Source organism: Petaurus breviceps, unplaced genomic scaffold (assembly GCF_028583685.1).
Source record: "Petaurus breviceps papuanus isolate PSGF00001 unplaced genomic scaffold, PetGlider_PUasm1.0 184, whole genome shotgun sequence".
Taxonomy (NCBI): domain Eukaryota; kingdom Metazoa; phylum Chordata; class Mammalia; order Diprotodontia; family Petauridae; genus Petaurus; species Petaurus breviceps.
Window position 1 is genome coordinate 15,383,417 of NW_027185793.1, and position 20,701 is coordinate 15,404,117.

The window sequence follows — 20,701 nt, forward strand, 5'->3', positions numbered from 1 at the left end:
AACCCTTCCTGGCTATCTGAAGGGTGGCTATGGCCTCTCAGTCAATGATCTTTCTTGGGAAAGTTCCCTGAGAAAGCCCAAGGGTTTATTCATAGTACCAAGGGATTTCATTAGTTTGAACATTTGAGATAGAGATGTCCCTAAAATTTCACATTTCATGGGTTTTTTTTGAGCTACCACATTTTTGCTTTTCTCATAAGAGTGCAAAGCTGTCTTTAATGTGGGCTCACCAATGCTGGGTGGTTCAGTGCCAGTGTCTCCCATATTTCACAATCAAGAGCAAAGTTCTTCAGAGAGACATTGAGAGTATCCTTGTACTGTTCTTCTGATCTCTGTGTGAGTGCTTGCCTTATGTGAGTTCTCCATGAAACAGTCTACTGAGCACCAATGGAGCTACACTGATCAGTGATAAGGACATGATTCTAGAAAGACAGGCTGATCACTTCCATAATGTTCTTAACAGATCATTATCAACCAATGCTAAAGTCATTGATCATTTACCTCTAGCTGAAATCAAACTTCCAACTGAAGAAGAAGTTTTGAATGCTATTAGGCTATTCTTTTCTGGAAAAGTACCTGGTGCTGATTCCATTTCAGCACAGATTTACAAGGCAAAGGGTCCACTGCTTATTCAAAAGCTGATTGAAATCTTCCAGGTTATATGGCAAGAAGATGTTATGCCTCAGGGGACCAAAGATTGCCTCCATTGTCCATCTTTATAAAGGAAAAGGAAATAGACCGTGCTATGACAATAATGGGTGGAAATTGTGGAGGGGTCTCCCTGTGAGTCATTAATGGTAATTTTCTTGCAGGAGTCCTCCTTAATTGGCTAATACTACCCCTGGAATATAGTCATCTACCCAGGAGACAGTGTAACTTCAGAAAGGGTGGAACAATGTTCAACATGGTGTTTGCTACCTGATAACTCAAGAAGAAATTCCAGGAGCAGAACAGAGGCCAGGGGCCAGAGGATTAACAAACAGAAGGGTGAGGGGAAAAAAACCTAGTCATGTGATTGAAGGGGGGGGTGGGAGGCAATGATCATAAGCAAGAGTTGTAGATGATATGCCTACTAAAAGCCAAGGGTTTTTAGGGCTCTCTCTTTAGGGCTCAGATTGGCCTGTCCTAGTGAAATATTCTCATCCTCAGCCTCCCATCCCTTCTTAAGGGATTTAGAACTAAGCTTTGTAACCTGATAAACAAAAAGAAAAGTTTTGATTTGGATGACAGAAAAAGTTTTATGAACCTGGGGTAAATATGTGGGAATTACAATTTATAACTCTAGCAAGGGCAAGGATATTAAATATACCACAATATTTTCTGATTGTCCATGTGTGACAATGTGTGGGTGTTTTGGAGAAGATAGAGACATTCTCTTATTGACTATTGAGTAGGAAAAGTCAATAGCTCAGTGGTAAACAGAATGGCTCTGACTTCTGGTATTATTTTCCTTCAACTAACATGGCAGTATCATGTAACTCTAGAATTTTCTATGAAGGGTGGGGAAGTATATGCCTTTCTTCACCTAGTCTTAGACTACAATGTGTCTGGATGCACATGACAGTTAAAGTACATGTCCTTCCAGGTGAGTTTAAGACTAGATCTCAGAATCCTTTTCTGTTTTGTGTTTCTTTCCTGAGTATAGGAAACTAGACATTGAGTCCAAGATGGAAATAAGCTAACTTTGAAGTGACCTTGAGGAACCAAGAGATCTTGACAGAGTTGACTGGTGGCAGTTTCTGCATAATGAATAGTGACTTTTTTTTAATTTTTGCTTTTTTGAAGGGTAATTGGGGTTAAGTGACTTGCCCAAGGTCACACTGCTAGTAAGTGTGTCAAATGTCTGAGCCCAGATTTGAACTCAGGTCTTCCTGACTCGAGGTCTGGTGCTCTATTTATTGTGCCACCTAGCTGCCCCAGATAATGACTAATTTTTTTTTGCTTTTTTTTAGAGGGGGGAAGGTAGGGCAATTGGTGTTAAGTGACTTGCCCAAGGTCACATGGCTAGTGTGTGTGTGTGTGTGTGTGTGTGTGTGTGTGTGTATGAAGTGTCTTAGGCCGGATTCAAACCCAGTTCCTCCTGATTCCAGGACTAGTGCTCTACTCACCGCACCACCTAGCTGCCCCAGATAATGACTATTGATGAGAAGAAAAACTGAGTTTTAGATTACCTGATCAATAGAGATGAATTCTAGAGGGACAGTGCATAGCCAAGGTAAAATGTGACAATGCTTATTCAACAATTATCCAAACAAGTTAATGTTCTAAAGAGGTTTAAATCTCAACCTCTTGAGAGATATTTATTTAGTTACTGTATCCCAAAAATTATGCTGTCCATAAGTACTTCTAAGACTTTTGAATACAAGAAATATCTGTCCCATACCTGATTTATATTATACACTGGATATATTTTGGCTCTTCACTTTGGGAGGCACTGGAAATGAGACAGAACCAAAACCTTAAGTAAATTTTGCCAGGAACAACAACAAAGGACCTTAAGGGAGCTTAATAAATAAAATTTCACTTAATTTTAAAATATTAATGATAGTTATTCATATTATAAGACAAATAGTTCTGTTTTGAAATGTCATTAATTTTATTTGTGCTGTTTTATTTCTTGTCAAATTACCTAAATAAAATATTATGCAGCCTATTTAATTTCATTTTCAGCATTTTATTGTTACCTTTAATTTTAACACCTTAGCCATTTCCTCTTAATTCCTGTTCTCCGCCACATTGAAAAATTGTTTAAATTCTATTTAAAGCACACTAGAAAGTTCAAAAATAATCAAAGATTTATTTTATGTTAAAAGAGAGAGAACTGGGCATCCAAATCAATTTTTGCTAAGAATACAAATTTTTATTTGATTGTTTTATTAAAATTATGATTAAATTAATTTTTTTATCTTTGAATTTTTCTAAGTATGATGATCTTTTGCTTTAATTATGACATATCTCACAGAAGCTTAACAAAACTAGGTTAATATTGTACCAAGGAAATCTCCCCTGGTCAAGAAACAAACCTGTTTGTTCTACCAAGTCAGTTTATATATTTTTCTGAGTGGTAGAAACAGTTAATCCTAGATATGTATCTATTAGAAGTTATTTTTTTTTATTCATAATTCTGTTGCCTAAAGACTTAGTTTATATAAAAGAAGCCTCCGTAAATACAAAAGCAGTCCTAGATAATGGAATAGATATAAGAAAAATATCATTTTTCTGATTTGTTTGAGATCTGGTCCCAATATAACTGTTTATCTAGTCTTGGAGAAAATGACTTATTTTATTTCAAAACCTCATAAACAAATGTAATATAATGTTCTATCTTCAACTGACATCAAAGGGAAAAGTGAGTGAAGCTGTATTTTCCTTTTAGTTACTGGCACCCATACTGTTTAATAAAGTAGTCATCTCATCCAACCTTTTTAGTTTATCTACACATAAGAATAAAGTTGGAGTCACTATAATTTTGTGGTTTCCTACAGTGTCAGATTCTAATACTTATTAGTATTTCATGGCTTCTGTAGATAATTCTGGAAAAATTAAAGAGCAATCAAAGCTGCAATCAGAACTGCCCACTAATATAACAGTTGTTTTTCACTGTCTTTTAAGATAATTCTGGAATCTTTTTCTCTCCACCCTAACCCACCCAACCAAAAAAAAAAAAACCCATCAGAATTATAAGACCATTTCAAAATCATGCCCTGATCACCACAGCAAATTATAAGAATAAATAATTTTTTTATATGCTTCTCTGTTCTATTTCAAGAACATCAGCAAAGAAATTATATTTAAATGATATTGGGAAGTTACAAAAATGTATGTGATGAATTTACAATGTACCTTTGGTATCATTCCCTATTTATTTTGATGTTCCACATACAAAGACTAACTTGAATGCAGTCCTTTCCTCAGATGGATCACATCACGTTATTAATATTTTATGGTATTCATGTTTAACATGCTGTTTAACCTGAAAACAAGTTTAATGCAGCATCTTTTATAACCTATTGTTTACAGCAGAACACTGTGTTTTTTTAGTATTGACGGAGAAATAAGATTGGACAAATTTGGAAATACCGCTTTACAATATGCCTAATCCTGGTCTACAAATGGAGAAAAATCAATGAGGGCGAAGCATTGATCTTCTTGAAGATTGTAAATGCAGCTAGCTCTGAAACATTCTGCTGGGGATTTTTTTTTTTTTTTTTGAAAAAAAGGCTATTGAAAATGCAAAGTTCTTTCTCCTTGTCTATTTGCTCTAGGCTAAAGTGAATAGCCCTTACTTCAAATACATTTCACAATGCCACTGCCTATAAGAGGACTCATGGAGGGAGGTGTGAATATGAATCATTCCAGTAAAGTAATTTCTTCTACAATGATGAATTTAAAGTTATTCTTTTTTAAATTTTTTTTTATTAAATTTCTTTTTTGCCACAGAATTTCCTGAAGGAGTTACTATAGTCAGAATTATACATGTATACACACAACATAGGGATAATACAGTCTATAGAAAAATATTTATTGCAACATATCATTCTTGTTAATGAAAATATTTTTATAGCATACTCTATAGCATATGTAGCATCTCAAGTATAGGGAATAAGTAAAACATTTTTTAAATGATTGCTGATTATTAATCAAAATATATTATTGCCAAAATATATATTCCATTAAAATACATTATTTTCTCTAAGAAAAATTTATATCATTCTCCTTGAGTTGCAAATTCATAGGATAAATTTGAACCGAAGAATAGAGTGAACTTATACTACATTTGGTTTTAAACATGGTAACATTGAAAATAAACAGGAATTTGATTAGATGAAAGAAAACTTGACAGCATTTTAACATAGCTCTTTGAGTTAAGATTCTCCATATACAAATGTTAAGTAAATGTGGCACAAAATGAAAAATGTGGCTTTTGGCAGGCAATGAGACCTACACTCTCAGCTCAACCTTATGCTGATTCCACATTACATTAGGAGGAGATTGTTTCTCATAATGGATTCAGTTGTTCAAACAACCAGACACTAGCAAATAGCTCTAGGAATGGGGAGAGGAAGCATTCTGATTTTTCTTCCTAGAACATTAAATTTCAAGCTTCTTTCGTTCCAAAGAAGAGATATGGGAATGTGCCACCCTCCTTATGTAAAGGTGGAGAATGATGGATATATAATGCTGCATATAATAATCAGGTTGCTTGTTGTATTTTCTGAATTTTTTTCCTCTTTTTTTTTGTTTTAGATTACAAGGGGTGGTATGTGGGAAGGTTTAGCTGGAAAATGTAGGTAAAATAAAAACAAATGATAATTTTTTTAAAGTTACAATATTTAGAAAGAGATAAGGGAAATTTAGTGGAAGAGCATAAGTATCATAAAATTTAAAAAGAAGGAATTAAAAATGCAAGTTTCCTATAACCATTATACATCCGAGCATGATTCCATTCTAACCAATTCAGTTTTATTAAGGTAAATTAAAATTAAGAAGGATTTACTAAGTGTCTACTATGTCCTAGGCACTGTGTTAGGTCTTGTGGATACAAAGAAAAAAAAATGAAAGCAGTCTCCACCATCAAGGAACTGACATTTTTCTAGGGATAGGGAAAACAATATTTACATAGATAAATTCAAAATGTATTCAATGGACGTGTGATCTCATCAATTTAGATGTTTTATCGAACAATATAGATGGTTATCCACTATATTTGCTTCTTTTTTAAATAATGCTTGGCCTACCATCAATTCATTACAGAAGGTGTTTGAACATTTCTCGTTTTTTCTTGACATTCTCTTGACCAGGGGAGCACAGAAACTCCTCTGATCCTCCCTCATTCTCATCACAAAGCCAATTCATCTTATTTGCTCTCGCACATTATTTTAATTTCATTCTTTACTAATCCTCTTCTAAGTTATTCATTTGTTATATGTTTCAGACTACTCAAAACCACCATGTGTTTCTCTATTGCCCTATATGTAATATTAATTTTCAGTTTGGGGATGCTCTTGTGTTCCATGTCTCTTAGCCATATACCAACACTATGGACCTGGCCAGACATTTTCCATCTGCACAAGCTGCTCATCACTTTCTGCTGTTGTCTCATAGTCAGCCTCCTCAGGAAAGAAGACATCATATTTCAGGTACAATAGCTCCCTAAGCTTTTCACTGCTTTCTCAGTGCAGTGTGTTCCCTGAGGAAAGACGACTGGGGCCAGGAAAGGCATCTTCCATCTAACTTAAAATAGCCACTTCTATCTCTATGCACAAGGCATCTTCTACTCCTGCTGCCAGCTCCCTCTCCCAACTGGGAAGTGAAGAACCTCCAGTGCAAATTAAAGCAAACTTCTCTTCAATTTCAGGCTATAAGGATCCTGCCACAGTTGTCTTTTGGGGGTAGAAAACTGGTACTCTCCACTCAATGGTGAACATTCTCATACCTGGTCATATCCTTCACATCCCATTGATTTTGAATTGTAGATCATCATCCTACATCCACTCAAAACCCCTTAATACCTGATTCCTTATTCTCGACACCATCAACCTTCCCACTACAAAGTTTTAACCTAAATCCACTCAGTTTTTCCATTATTGCCTCTGGAATATCTATCCCTCACCCACTTTTTCCATCCACTAGCTTTTCCTGAAACTTGGCTTTCCTCTCATCAGAGGGGATGATCAACTTTTCCAAATCTGGTTGTACCTTCCCTCATTCTCCTCAGTTTACTGTTCAAGGCAAGAGAGTTCAAATACTCCTTGTTCTCCATTGCTACTTTGGGGTTCTCTCTTTCCCCTTTTGCTCAGTAACCTCTCTTCCTTTCAGGTGCAGTCTATTCATATCTCATTCATTGTTGTCCTTCATAACCAAAGAGAATGAAAATCATATCACTATGTCAGTGTAGAGCGTGTTAGACTGTGACTCATCACACCAATATGAGCCCAGAAGACACTACCATAGGTCAGGCACAAATAGTGTAAACATTTGCCTCTAAATTTTTTGCATCTCAGTTTTCTTTTGAGCTACTGCAATCCTGCTTTTTTTTTAATAAAACACAGCACCTTTTTTGATGTGGGCATGCCATGCTGGATGGTCCTGTGCTAATGTCTCACATGTCATGCAATCAATTCCAAAATTCTTCAGAGTGTCCTTACATTGTTTCTTCTCCTTGTGAATACTTGCCTTGTGTGAGTTCTTCATAAAGTAGTCTTTTAGACAAATGCACAATGGAGTTGTACTCTCTGCAGTAGGATTTGAATGCTTGACAATTCAGCTCAAGAAAGGACCTGAGTATCGGATACCTTATCTTGTGAAGTGATCTTAAGAATCTTCTTAATATAATTCAAATGATAGTGGTTAAATTTTCTTGAGCATTGGTTGATGACAGGATATTGAGAAGACTATGGATATATTCAGCCCATCTGTCCAGCATCATGTCCTTATCTGATCAATATGGCTCTATCAGCACTGAATAGTTGAAATGCACCAAAGGTCTTAGGGCCATAACTATCCTTCAGGTACTAGTGCTTTGGATTATTACTATTGGCATAAAATTGAATTTTATTTTCCTTCTTACTGAGCCAAAAATGCTGTATCTCTCTAATCTTCATTTTCATTTTACCTTTAATGGAGATAATACTGCCTTCTTAGAAATGGATCTACTATCCTGTTGGTAAAGCCTGTGGAGCTCTCATTATTCATTGAGTAGCTTCTGAATTTCTCCATCATTTTCATCAAACCAGCCTTAATGTTTCCAAAGGTTCTGTCCAAGATGAGTAAATGCATTGCCATACACCAAATCTCTGAAAACTGCCCACTCCTTTTCTACTCCACTATTGCCTACTGTGTATTGGCTCAGCTTTCTCTCCAAGTCATCCACAAACTGTTGATGCACAGAGAAGAACTCTAATCTATTAACATTGTCTTATGCTAGTCATCTTGCCTTGACTGTTGCTGCTTTTGTCAAATGTGAATGTTTAGTTTGGAGAGGACAAGTTGAGGATTGGTCCAACATGCTGCACCACGTATCACCTTTGTCACTCTCACATCCTTTCTGTCTCTTCTCCTTACAATGACATAGTCTATTAAATGCCAATGTTTGATGTAATGGTACATCCATGAAGTTTTATAGTATGTAGGTAAATGAAAGACAGTATTGGTAATAAGGTCATGAGATGAACAAGTATTCAGTATTAAGTGATCACTGCTCTTGCAGTTGCTGTTTCCAACTCCATTCCTAAAAAGGATTCCCTGCCATATCTGAAAGTCTGCACCCACTTTGATGTTAAAGTCTGCCAGAATTACAAGTTTGTCCTCTTTTGGCACATGGATGATGAGGGTCTCTAAGTCTTTTTTTTTGCTTTTTTTTGGAGGGCAGTTGGAGTTAAGTGACTTGCCCAAGGTCACATGGCTATTTTTGGGGTCAGTCTGAGGCCAGATTTTGAACTCAGGTCCTCCTGACTTGAGGGCCAGTACTCTATTCACTGCACCACCTAGCTGCCCCCTGAAGCTCTAAGTCTTTATAAATTTTTTTCTTTGACTTCATCAAGGTCTATCATGGTGTGGGTATATGATCTAGTGATCATAGCATGGTGTTTTCCCATAAATGGCAATCACATTATAATGAGTCTATCATTCACTCTTTTTCATACAAGCTTGTTGACTAGGTTAGATTTTATTGTAAAACCTACTCCAAATCCACAGCGCTCCTCAACACAGCAGCCACTCCAGTTTTTTGGCCATATGAGGTTAATAAAAAGAAGGCTAAAAGTTACAGGAGAAATGGCCCCTATCTCCAAAGAATAAATAAAAAGAACAAGGTATACCCCTTTTGCAGACAAACATAAATGCAATGAAGCATCAAAACAAGAGCAAAACCAAGAGCATCAATATCAAATACTCTTCCTCACCCCCTTCCCTTTCCTCTACTTTTCTGTCCTCTGCCCTCTTCTTCCCAAATAGGGCATCATGTCCTTACCTGATGCTGTTACGCCCAACAAAAGGGAAATTTTTCGATTGTTCATTATTCATTTTCTCTTCTTTTTTTAAAAATTTATTTGATTAGGATTACAATGCACATGGGTCTTACCCATGTGATTTTAAAATAGAGGTTGTCTTTCCTAGCAGTTCTTTATACTTCACATGATGTTTTCCCAAGAAAAATTTCTTTTTAAAAAATTTTATATATTTATTTTTAGCTTTCAGCATTCAATTCCATAAGATTTTGAATTCCAAATTTTCTCCCCATCGTTCCCCTCCCCCCAAAAGACAGCATGTAATTTGATATAGGCTCTACATATACATTTATATTACACATATTCCCACATTAGTCATGTCATGAAAAAAGAATCAGAACAAAAGGGAAAAACCATGAACCAGAAAAAAAAAAACCAAAAAAGAGAAAATAGTATTCTTTGATCTGCATTCAGACTCTTTCACTGGATGTGAATAGCATTTTCCATCATGACTCTTTTGGAATTCTCTTAGAGTATTGTAGGGCATAGAAGAGCTAAGTCTATCAAAATTGGTCATCACACAATATTGCTGTCACTGTGTATAATGATCTCCTGGTTCTGCTCACTTCACTCAGTGCCACTTCATGTGAGTCTTTCCAGGTTTTTCTGAAATCTGTCTGCACATCATTTCTTATGGAACAATAGTATACCATTTCATTCATAATTCACACATAATTCACAACTTGTTCAGTCATTGCCAAATTGATGTGCATACCCTCAATGTCCAATTCTTGGTCACCACAAAAAGAATTGCTATAAATATTTGTGTACATGTGAATCCTTTTCCCATTTGTATGATCTCTTTGGAATACAGACTTAGAAGTGGCATTGCTGGGTCAAAGGTTATACACAGTTTTATAGCCCATTGGGAAAGTTCCAAATTGCTCTCCTGAATGGTTGGATCAGTTCACAACTCCACCAACAATGCATTAGTGTTCCAATTTTCCCACATCTCCAGAAGTTATAGTTGTCCTGTTTTGTCAAGTTAGTCAATATGATAGGTATGATGATGGGACCTCACAGTTATTTTGGTTTGCATTTTATAATCAACAGTGATTTAGAACCCTTTTTTCATATGACTATAGATAGCTTTAATTTCTTCATCTGAATACTGCCTCTTCATATCCTTTCACCATTAATCAGTTGGGGAATGATGTGTATTCTTGTGAATTTGACTCAGTTCTCTATATATTTTAGAAATGAGGCCTTTATCAGAGACACTAGTAGTAAAAATTCTTTTCCAGTTTTCTGCCATAAACAAGGTCCTTATTTAAAAAAAAAATACTTGTGATCAGATGTATTTACAAGGGAATTCTAACAAACATTTAAGAAACAATAAAATCCAATGCCACATAAAATATCTGAAAAAAATACGTAGAACAAGAGTCCTACCAAATTCCTTCTATGAGACAAATATTTTGCTACCTAAATCAGGGAAAGCAAATATAGAGAAAGAAAACTATAAATCAGTTTCCCTAATTAATAGCAATGTAAAGTTTTTTGAATAAAATACTAACAAGGAGACTAAAGCAATATGTCACCAAGATCATGCACTATGACCAGATAGGATTTACACCAGAAATGCAGCACTTGTTCAATATTAGGAAAACCATCAGCATAAATGATCATATCAATAACAACACTCCTCCCCCCCCAAAAAAAAACATAGGATTATCTCAATCAATTCTTAAAAAGTTTTTGACAAAATATAAATCCACTCCTATTAAAAAATACACTAGAAAGCATGTAAATAATTGGAGCATTTTTTAAAATAAGTTTCTATTAAAAATCAGAAGCAAGTGTTTTCTATAATAGAGATAAACTAGAAGTCGTTTCAATAAGATCAGTGGTGAAGTAAGGATGACCATTATCACTATTGCAATTCAATATTGTACTAGAAAAATAAGACAAAATATAAACTGAAAGAATAAGCCTAACAGCATTCTGGGAAGGTGGCTGAGTAGATCAGAAATTTCCAGGCTCTCCAGATTTCCTCCATAAACAGGTAGAAATTTGCCATAAAATTAATAGAGAGCAGCAAAAAGGGGTGGGGAGGTGAGTAGAGTAAAGCAGTTATCTTCCTAGGACAACTTGAGAGGACCTCAGAGAAGATGCCAGGAGTTGAGGTTTAATCTGAGTGAAGTGTAAACACTTCTAGGTAGACTTCACTAAATCAACAAGGAAATTTCACCTCTGGAACTTTTATCTCACAGCCTCAGGAACTTTCACTTCACAAACTTTCATCTAAAGAAGAGCAGAAAGCTGAGTGAGGGAAAATTGAAGAACCCCCTGCTATTTCCACAAGTCTGGCCTGGTGGTACTGACCACACATAATCCCCAGCTGTGGCTGTGGGTGAGTTGCAAGTACAAATCCCATTGGTGCAATACTATAAGAAGCAAGAACATTTTTGGGACAGCCTGGCTGGGACTTAGGGGAGGAAGAGAAGAGTCCCTGATGGTGCGCCAGAAGGAGATTGGGCTCATATTCAGAGGAAGATAGTGAGATTAAAAAAAAAAAGCCATCCTACTTGAAAAAGTCACATCAACTGGTCATGAACCCAAAAAGATATTATGAAAGACAAGGTAAAATAAGAAAAAATAAAAGCAATCCAAGAAAATTATGAAAAGAAAGTTAACCAATTAGCAAAGGAGATACGAAACCTTAAGGAAGAAAATAACTCCTTAAAAACTAGAATTGAGCAAGTGGAATTGAAAAATGTTATAAGACACCAAGAAATAAAAAAAAAATTACAAAAAAAAACTAGGAAAGGGGGCAGCTGTGTAGTGCAGTGAATAGAGTGCTGGCCCTGGAGTCAGGAGGACCTGAGTTCAAATCCAGTCACACACACTTAACACAAAAACTAGCCATGTGACCTTTGGCAAGTCACTTAATCCCAATTGCCCTTCAAAAAGAAAATAAAGAAAAAAAAGGAAAACTAGGAAAGAATTGGAAGCATTCATTAGAAAAACAATTGATCTGAAGAATAGATCAAGGAAAGACGATAAAAGAATTTTCAGTCTACCTGAAAGTTATGATTAAAAAAAAAATCTGGATATGGTATTACAAGAAATTATTAAGGAAAATTGCTCTGAAGTTCTAGAATAAGAAGGTAAAGTAGAAATAGGAAGAATCCACTGATCACTACCTGAAAGAGATCCTAGGAAGAAAACTTACAGGAATATCATAGCTAAGTTTCAAAATTCACAGGTTAAAGAGAAAATATTGCAAGCAACAAGAAAAAAAACAATTTAAATACTTCAGAAAAAACAATCAGGATTTTGCAAGATCTAGTAGCTTCTATACTGAAAGACCATAGGTCTTGGAACATCATATTTCAAAGTGCAAAGAAGCTGGGGTTCCATTCAAGAATAACTTATCCAGTAAAGTGAAGTATAATCCTGAATGTAAAAAAAGGGGGGTATCTGATGACCTGAAAGACTTTTGTGTATTTATAACCAAAAAAACAGAACTCAATGGAAATTTTGACATATGAGATTCAAGAGAAAATGTTTACTTTTTATATTTGAAAATGTTATCAATATTCTTAAGACTACCACCATTAGTTGGGTAGTATGAAAGAAAGGCTTGGGCTGAGCTTAGAATGATGGGTTGATTCTAAAAAACAAAACTGGGTAGACAAAGATAGAAAGAAGCAATTATCTCATTAAAATGTGGTGTGAAAAGAAGAACTAATACAGAGGAAACAGGCAAAGGTGGAGGGATGGTAATGTTGGAACCTTATTCTCATCTGGGTTGAAGAGGAAGCAAAAAGTACATCTGAAGACATTTAGAAGTCTTCTGAACTTCTAGAGAAGTGAGAAAACTGGAGGAAAAGGGAAAGGGGGGGATTTTTAAAGTGGTTTATAGAATAAGGTTAAGAGGGTGGGGGAAGAGATAAGGGAGGGAGTTTTAGAGGGGTGGGTAAAATAAGGAATAACAGGGTAAGGGGAAAAGATAAGATAACTGTGGTAGGGTAAAAAAAGAGGCTTTGAAGGAAAGTAAAAATAAGATAGAGGGAAATTGACAAATAGCAATTAAAATTTTGTCAGATCTATAAGAATATGCATCATTCCCCAACTGATAAATGGTCAAAGACATGAATAGGTAGTTTTCCAAGGAAGAAATCAACAATTTATAGTCACATAAAAATGTTCTAAATGATTTTCGAGTAGAGAAATGCAAATTAAAACAACCTTGAGATATCTTATAACTACCAGATTGGCTAAAATGATAGAAAGAAAAAATGGTAAATGTTGGAGTGGATGTGGAAAAATTGGGACACTAATTCACTGTTGATGAAATTGTAAAATGGTCCAATAATTTTGAAGAGCAATCTGGAATTATGTCCAAAGAGTTATTAAATTGCCTATACCCTTTGACCTAGCAATACCACTACTTGGTCTGTTTCCAAGGATGATTAGGTAAGAGAAAAAGAACCTATATATTCTAAAATATTTATAGCAGCTCTCTTTGTGGTGGAAAAGAACTGGAGAATGGCTGAACAAGTTGTGGTATATGTATGTAATGGAATACAACCATACTATAAAAAATGATGAGCTCAATGATTTTAGAAAACCATGGAAAGACTTGCACAAAATAATAAAGAGTGAAGTGAACAGAACCAAGAACATTGTATACAGTAACAGCAATATTCTTTTAGAAAAGACTTTGACTATTATAAATACCCAAATTAACTATAAAGGACTTATGAAGAGAGATGCTATTAGCATCCAGAGAAAGAACTGATAAAAGTCTATACAGAATAATTTTGTACACACACACACGTACATGTATATGCATACAGACATATATGTATGTATGCATCTCTGGGATAGAGATAAGGAAGTCAAGGAAAAAATTACATGATAATTTTGTCATATATTTGAAAGGAATAGGAAGTTGTGCACAATATATTTGTAGCTTTATATACAATCATCTTTTCTATTGTACTATGTTGTGAAAATGCTTGTATTATTCTGTAAATTAAAAATAAAACACAAAAAGGGAACAAAAAGAAAAAAAAAGAACAAGCAGAGGCAAGGAGGAAACAAAACTATCACTCTATTCAGATATTGTGATGGTTTATTTAGAGATCCTGGAAAAATCAACTAAAAAGCTAATAAAAATAATTAATGTCTTTTGAAAATTTGCAGGGTATTAAATAACCCACATAAATATTAACATTTTTATATATTACCAACAAAGCCAATCAAGAAGAGATAGAAGTAGTAATACCTTTTAAAATAACTGCAGACAGTCTAAAATACTTGGGAATATACCTGTCAAACTACAGAAAGGAAGTACATGAGCACTTTTCACATAAATGAAGACAGACCTAAACGAATGGAGAAATACTAATTGTTCATGGTTAGGCCAAACCAATACAATAAAAATAACAATTCTACCTAAATAATTTAGTGTTATAATTTATTCAGTGCCAAAACTTATTCAGTGACATGTCAAACTACCAAAAAATTATTTTATACAGCTAGAGAAAATGACCATAAAATCAAGAGTAACAAAAAGCAAAGAATATCAAGATAATCAATTAAAAAATAGTCAAGGAAGTAGCACCAAATCTAAAACTATTGTACAAAAATGGTAAATATAAAAATAATCTGGTGCTCATTAAATAATAGACTTGTTGGTCATTGAAATATATTAGGTACAAAATATATAGAACTTAATGATTATAGTAACCTAGTGTTTGATAAACCCAAAGATCCAGTTTTTTTTTTTTTGTTTCAAAAACTCACCATTCAACAAAAACTAATGGGAAAACTAGAAAGTTCTCTGACAGAAATTAGGCCTAAGCCAACATCTCACAAAGTATACCAGTATAAGGTCAAAATGGTTATGTGAATTAGAAATATGGGTGATATTATAAAAAAATTGGGGATGCATGGAAAAATTTACCCATCAGATCTATAGATGTGGGAAAAATTTGAGAATGAAGAAGAGATAAAGAGGATTTTGAGAATTCTAATGGATAATTTTTATTACATTAGATTAAAAGTTTTTGCAGTCAATGGGGCCAAAATTACCAAGAAAACAGGAAACCAGGGGAAAATTTTACAGTAAGATTTTCTGATAAAGGCCTCATTTCTCAAATATGAAAAGAATCAAACTAAATTTATAAAATAAGAGCTATTCCTAATGAATGAAGAGTCAAAGGATATGAACAGCTAGTTTTCAGAAGAATAAATCAAAGCTATCAATATACATATAAACAAATACTCTAAAAGTCTTAATAGAGAAATGATCATTAGACAAATCTGTGGAACCACCACCTCACATCCATCAGATTGGCTAACATGACAGCCAAAGAAAATGACAGATACTGGCAGGGATGTGGAGAAGTAGGAATACTAATGTACTATTGGAGAAGCTGGGAACTGGTCCAAATATTCTGTAGAAAATTTTGAAACTATGCCCAAAGGGCTATGAAACTCTGCATGCCCTTTTACTCAGAAATACTGACACCAGGCCTGCTTCCAAAGATATTTTTAAAAATTGGAAAAGTACCCATATGTACAAAAATATTTATAATAGTTTTTGCAGTGCTGGCAAAGAATTGGAAATTGAGGGGTGCTCATCAATTGGAGGATGGCTGAACAAGTTACAGTATATGAGTGTGATGGAATACTGTGCTATAAGAAATGACAAAGGTGATAGTTTCAGAAAAAAAAAACTTGTGAAGACTTACATGAACTGATGCAAAGTGAAGTGAGTACCACTAGATCACTGTATACAATAAAAGCAATATTGTGATGATGATCAACTATGAAGCACTTATAGTTCTAAAAATTGAAGATGAAAAATGTTATCTATCTCCAAGAGAGAGAAAACTGATCAACATTGAGCATAGATCGAAGGAGATTTTTTAATTTTCTTTTTTTCCCAACATGACTAATATGGAAATTTTGCGTTTTTGGATGACTTTATGTGTATAATGGATATTAGATTTTCTTGCCTTCTCAATGGATTGGGCTAGAGAGGGAGAGAATTTGAAACTGAAAATAAAAAAATAAAATTACAATGTATGACATGTATACAATATTTTGACCCAATAGTCCCTAATAGTCTCTTCTGAGAGAAGGAAGCTATATTTCATTATCTTCTTTGGAGACTGGTTATTATAAGTTCTTAGAATTCAGTTTCCTTTTAGTGCTGTTTCTTTTACTTTACTAAAATCATTGTACATGTCATCCTTCTGTTTCAGCTTTCTTTCCTCTGCACTGGTTTCTACAAATCCTCAAATGTTTCCCTGCATTCTTTACATTATTATTTCATACTGAAAAATACTACTACATTACTTCACATATCATAATGGATTCTTGCCAGGTCTACTTAAATTTACTTCAACCTTGTCCAGAAATCTTTATTGTATTTTACTCTGTAGTCTGTTAAATCCCAATAGCATCCTGAAACCAGTTTACCTCTGCGTTTCTTTTCTGAACGCTTTGCCTTTTAATGGTAGCAGTGCTAAAAACCAACACCTATGTCTCCGTGATCTTCAGTTACTTTAACAAAACTTCCTAATTTTAGCAATGCCTACTTGATTTCACCAGGGATTATCATTTCTGCTGATGAGTCTCCAAAAGTAGGTAGTAATTATACAGTCTGACAAGTCCTGGACAGATTTTCACCATTTCTTAGATAGATGTCCTGAGAGGACAGTCATTGTCGGGTTGACAAATACCTGCTTCAATATTCAGGTTGACAGATACCTGCCTCAATATTCCTAAGTATAGAGTCACCAAATATTACTATTTATCTTTTCCTCTTTTGATGCTTTTTCCTATTAACACAATATCCATTTCTTCATTTCTTGGCAGTTGTTTTCTCTTGACTCCAGGCTATTTTGCACTCAGCTGTCAAATTAATCTTCCTAATGTGTAGGTCTGACCATGTCACATAGCTGTTCCCTCTCCCCCTCAATAAACTTGAGTGACTTGTTCACCTCTATGATCAAAAGGAAAGTTCTCTGGCATTCAAGGTCCTTCATAACCCGACTCACTCTTACCTTTTCAATTTTCTTATACCTTCCTCACCCCCTCCTACTCCAGTGACACTGGCTTCCTTTCTGTTACTCCCACATGATACTCCATGTCCTCTGACTCTGACTCTGCAGATCCACTGACTATCTCTCATTCCTGGAATTTTATACCTTCCCAAATTTTTTGCCTCTTGGCTTCTGTAGCTTTTTTCAAGTCCTAGAAAAAGACTTAGCTTCTCCAAAAATCTTTTCATGGTTTTCCTTAATACCTCTCCTCTGTAGATAGCTTCTCATTAATCCTGTATGTCTTGTTTGTACCTAGTTGTTTGCATATTCTCTCTCCCACTAGATTATTAGCTGCTTGAGAGTAGGGAGTCTTTTGACTTTTTTTTGTAGCCCCTCTGCTTAGCATAGTGTTCAACATATAGTAGGTACTTCAAAATGTTTGTTGATGATATGAAAGTCTGACTCCTTCCTCTAAAGAGCCAAATACTGCTCCATCTTCCCCTCCATCCTTCTACCTTCTAACAAAATTTTGTCTATGTAAAGACAAATGTTTAAGGATACATAACCTATAATATGGGATTTCCTCCCCTTATTCCTTAACTTTCTTCTTCTAGATCATTCTTCATTATGTGATTTGTTTCTTTCAGGTTCAGATTTCTTTTTTTTTTCATTTTTTGGTCGTTATTAATTTGTTTGTTTACTTCTAGTTTATAAGATTCAATTCCACAGTTCCTTGAGTTTCAAATTTTTTCTCCCTCCTTCTCCTCTCTCCCCCAATGACGGCATACAGTCAAGTATAGGATCTGCAAATACTTTCACATTAGACATTGGTCAGGGTATAAAGACAAATTGTATCATGTGGAATGAAGAATGGGAAAGAGGAAACAAAACCAAACAAGAAAAAGAAAAAGATCTGGTAGTTTGCTTCAGTCTGGATTCAAACTCAGTTCTTTCTAGTCCTTTCTCTGAATTTAGACATCTATCTCCATCATGAGTCTTTAGAGATTGACTTATAATGCTGCATTGCTGAGAAGAGTCCAGTCTATCAAAGTTGGTCGTCACACATACGTTGTGTCTGTAATTGTGTATAAATTTCTCCTGGCTCTACTCTTCTCACTGAGCATTAATTTGTATAAGCCTCTCCAGGTAAATATGAAGTCCATCTGCTCCTCGTTTCTTCTAGCAAATTAGTATTCCAATACATGCATACACCACAACTTGTTCAGCCAGTCCCCAATTGATGGGCAACTTCTTTATTTCCAATTCTTTGCCACCACAAAAAGAGCTGCTATATACATATTTTGGTACATAAGGGTCTTGCTCCCACTTCTATGATCTCTTTGGGATACAACACTAGAAGTAGTATTTCTGGGTCAAAGGGTATGAAAGTATTTATAGTGCTTTGGGCATAATTCCAGATTGCTCTCCAGAAAGGTCGGATCAGTTCACAACTCCACCAGCAATGCATTAGTGCTCCAATTTGCCCACATCCTCTACAGCATTTGGCATTTTTCTGTTTTGTCATCTTAGCCAATCTGACTGGTGAGATTTGGTACCTCAGAGTTGTTTTTTGCATTTCTCTAATCAGTAGTGATTTAGAGCATTTTTTCATATGCTTATAAATATCTTTAGTTTCTTCCTCTGAAAACTGCCTGTTCATATCCTATGACCATTTATTGATTGGGGAATGACTTGTATTCTTATAGATTTGACACAATTCTCCATATATTTTAGAAATGAGTCCTTTATCAGACATAGGTTGTAAAAATTCTCTCCCTATTTCCCACTTCCCTCTTAATCTTGGTTACATTGGCTTTGTTTGTACAGAAGCTTTTCAATTTAATGTAATCAAAATTATCCATTTTGCATTTTATAATGCTCTCTAATTCTTGTTTGGTCACAAAGTCTTCTGCTCTCCACAGATCTGACAGGTAAACTATTCCTTGCTTTCCAATATTGCTTACAGTATCAACCTTTATACCTAGATCATGCATCCATTTAGACTTAATTTTGGTATATGGTGTTACATAATGGACTATGCCCAGTTTCTGCCATACTGTATTCAAGTTTTCCCAACAATTTTTGTCAAATACTGAGTTGTTATCCCAAAAACTGGGGCCTTTAGGTTTATCAAACAATAAATTGCTATTGTCATTGACTGCTGAATTTTGTGACCCAATCTATTCCATTGATCCATACTCTATTCCTCAGCCAATAACAAGTAGTTTTGGTGACCATTGCTTTATAATACAGATTAAAATCTGGTATAGCTAGTCCACTTATCTAGCATTTCGTTTCATTAATTCCCTTGATATTCTGGACAATTTGTTCTTCCAAATGAATTTTGTTACTATTTTTTCTAGCTCTATAAAGTAGTTTTTTTGGTAAATAGATTGGCATGGCACTAAATATATAATTTAATTTAGGTAAAATTGTCATTTTTATTATATTAGCTCAACGCAACCAAGAGCAATTGATATTTTTCCAATTAGTTAGATCTGACTTTATTTGTGTGAAAAGTGTTTTGTAGTTGTGATCATATAGGTCCTGGGTTTGTTTTGGCAGGTAGATTCCCAAATATTTTATGTCTACAGTAACTGTAAATGGGATTTCTCTTTCTATTTCTTGCTGTTGGATTACATTGGGAATATATAGGAATGCTGAGGATTTATGTGGGTTTACTTTATATCCTGCAACTTTGCCATATTTAGTTATTGTCTCAAGTAGTTTTTTACTTGATTCTCTAGGATTCTCTAAGTATATCATCATATCATCCACAAAGAGAGATAACTTGGTCTGTTCTTTGCCTAATTTGATTCGTTTGATTTCTTTTTTCTTTTCTAATTGTTACTGCTAACATTCCTAGTACCACATTGAATAAGAGGGGTGATAGTAGACACCCTTGTTTCATGCCTCATCTTATTGGAATTGCTTCTAGCTTATCCCCATTACATATAATACTTGCTGATGGCTTTAAATAGATGCTACCTATTATTTTAAGGAAGGCTCAATTTATTCCTATACTTTCTAGTGTTTTAATAGGAATGGATGCTGTATTTTGTCAAAAGCCTTTTCTGCATCTATTGAGAGAATGATGTGGTTTCTGCTAGTTTTATTGTTGATATGATCAATTATACTTATGGTTTTCCTAATATAAAAACACCCTTGCATTCCTGGAATAAATCCTACCTGATCAAAGTGTATTATTCTTGTGATGAATTGCTGTAGTCTTTTAGCTAGTATTTTATTTAAAATTTTTGCATCTGTATTCATGAGGGAAATTGGCCTATAATTTTCTTTCTCTGTTTTATCTCTTCCTGATTTAGGTATCAGTACTATATTTGTGCCATAAAAAGAATATGGTAGGACTCCTTCTTCATTAATTTCCCCAAATAGTTTACAGAGTATTGGAATCAATTGTTCTTTAAATGTTTGGTAGAATTCACTACTAAACCCATCTAGCCCTGGAGATTTTTTCCTAGGGAGTTCACTGATGGCTTGTTTAATTTCTTTTTCTGAGATAGGGTTATTTAAGTAACTTATTTCCTCTTCAGTTAATCTGCGCAACTTATATTTTTGTAAATATTCATACATTTCCCTAAGACTGTCAAATTTATGTGCATACAATTGGGAAAAATAAATCCTAATTATTGTTTTGATTTCCTCTTCATTGGAGGTAGATTCACC